This window comes from Dermacentor albipictus, chromosome 1 (genome assembly GCF_038994185.2).
Source record: "Dermacentor albipictus isolate Rhodes 1998 colony chromosome 1, USDA_Dalb.pri_finalv2, whole genome shotgun sequence".
Taxonomy (NCBI): domain Eukaryota; kingdom Metazoa; phylum Arthropoda; class Arachnida; order Ixodida; family Ixodidae; genus Dermacentor; species Dermacentor albipictus.
The window spans coordinates 57116561-57122580 of record NC_091821.1 but is presented as its reverse complement, the minus strand read 5'-3'; positions in this window follow the sequence as shown (position 1 = coordinate 57122580).

Genomic DNA, 6020 nt, shown 5'->3' with positions numbered 1-6020 from the left:
ACGCACGTCTTCTGCGTGGGCGTGGTGCCACATGGTTCGACGTCGGCGGCCGCGACCAGAGACTGCGTGGTCAACGTATCCTGAATAACCGGGAGATACATCCTTCGGTGCCAAACCGCATTACCCCATCCCCGTCTTCACCGGCGCCCCCATACTCGACGGAGGTGCCTGCCGTCCCTGCGGAGATGCCGTCCTCTGAAGGCGACGTGACGCGCACTGTTGGTCATATAGGACGCATACGCCAGACGCCGCGGGTGCGGTTCTCCGATATCGAAGGCAGGTGGATATACGACCCGGACGAACAGACGTCGCTAAGGTGCCCGGATTCCGGCTCTCGGGACAGTGGGTGTCGACGGTTGCAGTTCCAGTGGAAGCAGCGCCCGAACTACTTGTTCGCGTGTACGTTGCTTTCACTTCTCAGTTTCTTTACACTTGTCCTGCTGTTACAGCTTTTTACTCACGCGTTGCCGATTTTTACACGCCGGCAAGGGTCACCCAATGGAACGCACGCCTGAGTTAAGCAAAATTTGCGGAAATATGTTGTGCGTGTTGGACAGACGTGCCAGACCGCAAAAATGTGACGTGGTGAACTGCGGAGCGCGTGCCTGGAACATTGGGTCTAAATTTCAAAAAAAGAAAACTTGCGCAGTTTCACTTGTATGTCGTGAGACGCGGCAGATACAGCCTTAAATTTCGAACAACAATGCTATACCTTTGCTGCATTGCAGAAATTCGTAGTGATGTCGTATTCTCTTCGATCTCAGCAGGCTCTAGTTACAGGTTAATTTGACCGGAATGGAAATTATGTTCTTAACGCAGTGACGTTTTTATCTATGCCGAAGCAAAGCTTACTTTTGATTCGCATACCATTCATATCATCCTGTGTTACGTGCCATACACATTTTATGTATGTTTTTTAAGTGCATGTGCGTTTTAGATTACTAGCTCATTTTACGCTAGTTTGTGTGCTCAGCATAAAAGGCAACAATAAAGAATTTGAGGAGTGTGTGATAAGACAAGTGCATTCTATCAGGCGTTTTTGTTGTTGCAAGCTTCGTCTTGCAAGACTGCAGTTTGACACTTTAAAGTTCTGATATGATGGTGTTTTAACAGCGCGACGACTGAAAAACCAGAAAATACTTGGGGTGGGGAGGTACCTGGAGCTGTTTACACTCGAAACAATCCTTTATCGGCGGTACGGATCGGCGGCAAGCAGCTCTTGTCAGAAGCGTTTGCTTTTCTTGCTCCTTGCACGTGCGGCACTTCCCTTAGTTGGTTTCATGAGGCATGTGACGATCCCCCTTCTCGGCACGCAAGGATCGCCCTTATTTCAGTGTCGCCGTGATGGTGGTGGTGCCGCAGTTGGGTGTTTTCTAGGTGCGATAGACTCCTTTTTACGTGCGGCCAATTAGAATGCTTTATTCCGTAGTACAGGAAACTTATTTACAAATCCGACAGCATAATTTTTTCTTCAACACCGAAGCTCGGGCCGTGACTCGCGCCGCGCGTGCAAGTTGGAAACGCATCTAGGAAGAGCTGCTTGCCGCCGACGAATGGTTACTGCAAGCGACAAAGCTCCTCTAGCGTCAATTGCCAATTCTTTCACCTGAGCAGTCGACAAAACCGTAACCAAAAGCCACAGATTTGTTTTGCGCATGCCCTATAGCATGTAATACCAGTAATACTGCCACTAGCACACGGAGATGTAATTCGGTGAGCGCTCGCGTGCTCCGTTAACCTCTGGACCACCTGTACTGTACCGAGATTTTGTGCTACTTGCATTACATTGACATAGCATATAAAAGTGCGACAGATGGTTGCAACGGGCTGTTATGCTAAAATCATTAGTGTAAAGCCCGAAACTTTTGTGTCGTCAATAAGCGGCCGCTGTGATATCGAGAGTACGGGAAACTCAAATGATGTAAATGCCACTGCCATTTGATCGAAGTTGGTTTGGGTTACAATTATGCGTCCGAATTAGAGAATTTCTTCGCTTCCCGTGTGGTAGGAAGCGCAAGTGAGGAGTGCCGGTGAAACGCTTCGGCAGCAGAAACATTCGCGTATCCTGCCAGGATACGATGACTTGGCCCTGTTTGATTTGTACATTACTAGTCATATAGGCAGCAGTGACTTACGGTAACAGCCCGTCTTGTTCCTGCTTTTGGCGAGGGGAGAATAGTGGGTCCTAATAGCTTTGATTTGGGAATATAGTGATGCGAATTAGACCTAGATTTCTAACAGTAGCAAACTAATGTAATGAAGCTTAGAACGACAGAAAGCTGAGCTAGTTGGTAAGGATTCATTATGCAAAATAGAAGTTCACTTCGGCGTTCGTGTTGTCCACTTCTCTACTCTTGTGTCCTGTCTGCACGCCTCACTTCTATTTTGCATAATAATGTAATGAGTTTATAGCAAAAGTAAAATTTATTTTCTGTGATTTGCTATTTTCATCTTCCTGAGTTTCTTTCATTTGGTTGTTTCGTTTCCTGCGCTAACAAGCAGCGTTATCGAAGTGGTCGGCGTATGCAGCCTCCTAACCGGTTCGTCTCCCCGGCAGTATGACATTTCGGCCGTTTAGGTATGGTCCCTAGGGACCATAGTTTACTTGTTGACGCTCACGATGTCGGACAGACCGGCCACATGCTGCATCGCTCCCGGTTGTCACCGCCGTTGGCGGGTGTACTGGCTGCACCACTGCTATGTCAGCTGGTATTCCTTCCAGCTAAACGGGAATCGTGTCACGAGCACAAGTTCTTGTGCGTGGTAGGCCGTGCTTCTGAGAAACAGATATTTAACAATTAAAGGCTGCTGTCATGGCAACACTTTTGTTGATGATCGAGGGGGCGACACTTGTTACGTCTCAATACGGCGATGAGCATTCCTTAGACGTTTACCACGAGGCAGTCCATTCTTCAGCGCGCGCGCAGACGACGACGGGGCCCGCCACAGGCTGTGACGCGCAAACAAAGGCGCTCACTTCGAGGCGACAACAGCCGCAGCCCTCCGTGGAAGCGGCGATTACTGCAAAGATCACTATGCCTGAACCTGACAAAATGAATTAATTGAAAGGAGCCAACGTCGAAGGCTAGCGGGGGAACAGTGTCGATCACGGATTCCCAAATTGTTATGCGGGTCATGTCCTCCGCAAACATGGCGACGCTCTCATTCGGCTTTCGTATAGACCGTTTTTTCATGGGCACTACCATATTGCTACGCAGTGGCGCCATCTGTTGGGAGTCTGCATGCTGGCTTGGGTGATCGCTCCATCTTGCACGGCAGGTATACACTTGGCGGTAGTTTCTGGTATGTGTTTTCGCACTCATGTGGTCTATTTAGTATGAAGTGGCGTCTTCTACGTGGTAAACGGTTCTGCGAGACGTACTGAAGTGGTTTAAGTCGACGTGGCCGGACTTTCTGCTGGCGTCGAGGCGGACGGAGCACGCAGCGCGATGTGTGCGCGCATGTTTGAGCCTGCAATCAGCCTCGGAGATCACTTGTGCACTTCTGGTCGTTCTGTTCACTAATGGGACCTTATTGCAGTAATATCCCCTAGTTCTAATCTGTGGTTTAGAAGAGATGAACCATACGCGACGATCGTAACGGCGTGGGTACCGTTCTCATACGATAGGAGCTGTGCTGTTATACTTTGACAAGCATTCAAACTGTTAGCTGCAGATTACATTGCGTGACTACTTGGTTCGGTGGATGACGTTTCTACCCATGAATAAAATAGTTTGTTTAGTACTAACAGCATACCTTACAGTGTGAACTATACTTGTCCAGCAAAGCGACCGTTTACGAACTGCGCGAGCGTGCTAAGCAGTGGTAGGTGCTGGATTACGAATATCTTTGTTCTATATAGCGCATGGTCCAAGGGCACGGTGCTTGGAGATAAATGTGCTTTATTTTGGATTTTATTAAAAACTTTTGCACAACAAGAGATATAGTACACGAACAATATTGCAGAGCTGAGTATCTCATATCTGCACTACAAACTGCACATTCGATAGACGCATAAGTACATAGCACAGCTTCTTACTATTTCTGGATAGCAAAAGTTGTGTTCTTTTGCTTGAAACACCGGTTGAAAGAATGAACCCAGCACATTTCGCCTACCCTGACGCATGCAGACGACTCAGCGATTCAGAGGAGGTGGACTTGTCCTTGCTGGGGCTGTTGTCTGAAAAAGAAAATGGAGGCAGTAAGTTACATGCTTACACAAAACACAATTGCTGAAACAAACTTCAGCGCTGTTTCCACGAAACAGCACTTTCAATTCATGTAGGTCAACTCATTATATTTTGTTGCGGAATTTCTGCTAAAGATATGGCCCCAAAATTTAAGAAGCCGAGTTATAATTTTCATTGTTCCTATATTGTAGTAACATGTTTGGTAATGCTGCTTTCTCAACATACGTGTTATCAGCTAATCTTGTGCGAAATGAAACCACCGGAAATGGTGCATGGTGTAGTGGTGAACATGAAAAAAGGGGTACCAGCGAAACACAAAGACGCGCACACAAGGAAAAGGCGTTAGACACGGACGGACGTTGGAGCTTGCGCTAATGCAGTGGTGTGGTGGCTTTGGCGTGCGCTACAAATTCTGAAGCGGCCGCATTTCGATGGGGGTGAAAGGCAAAAAACAAAAAAAAAACATGTACCTTGCCTTGGGTGCACGTTAAAGAAACCCAGGTGGTCAAAATTAATCCGGGAGCCCCCAGTACAGTGTGCCTCATAAGGATACCGTCATTTCGGCACATAAAAACCGTGCAAAATTTGAAGAAAGAAAATGAAAGCTCAAAGCTTGATAAATTCATCCTGGACTAAGCCTGTCAATATTCGCAATGTTCTTTTCGAATTTTCTTTTCTGGGTTACCATCCCTATTGCAAAACCCAGTGCCATTGAGACCCAGTGCGCCGGCTTATCGGCCCAGTGTCAGGCGCTGAATGCTGGGGCTCTCGGCAGGTGTGGCGTACTGGGAGGCGCTGGCTACTCGTGCGAAAAGCAGCTCTAGCGAGTTAAATCTGCGGTGCCTGGACACCGTATATATTTTTTTGAATACAGAAAGCAACAAAGAGCATTTTAGTGGAATAAAAAAAAGAACGTAAAAATAAAACTACTTGGACCAGGATTCGATCGTCCGACCTACAGATCCCAAGCTGGGCACTTTACCGCTGCGTAGGATGCTTCACGCCTCCTACGTCTTCTCATTTCAGCAGACGCAGACATGCAATTTAGTACAAAATACGAGTGTGGCAATAGCCTCCACTTCCTTGATGTCATCGTGCGGCGAAGTGGAACGAGTCTCTCATTTGCCGTGCATAGGAAGGCGACTCATTCCGGCCGGTACTTAAACTTCAATTCATGTCACCCGGCTTGCCACAAGCAATCTGTTGTCTCATCCCTCGTGAGGCGGGCCACACGCATCTGCTCAAGTGACCACGAAATGCAGAACAAACTGAAGATAATACGTCACAAATTATCCAGGAACGGGTACCCCAAGAAGTTTATTAATAAAATGGAAGCCCGTGTCCTCCATCCAAAGCCGTCTCAAGGCAAGTCGTTCACGAAACGCGCTGGCGTCCCATATGTGTCTGGCGTCAGCGAAGCTGTTAGCCGCGTATTCTCAAATTACGATCTTAGAATAGCACACATGCCATCCAACAAGCTGAGAAATCAGCTTGTTAACGTAAAGGATCGGCTTGCAAGCAAGAATTACCCCGGTGTCATCTAGAAGGTACCATGCGCAGACTGCAGCTGCAGTTAGATCGGTGACACCGGCGAATTCATGAGAAGATTAAAAGAGCGCCGAAGGGACATCTCGAAAAGAAAAAAGACTCGAACGCGCTTGCCAAACACGCCGATAATCGCAGTCACCGCATAGATTGGGAAAACGCTGCTGTAATAGCTAAGGAAAAGAATTCGATGACGCGTCTCTTGTGAGAATCTTTCTTTATTCGAACAGTATCAACAGTATCAACCGGACTGATGAAAATCTTCCTGCCAACTACACCCGTTCC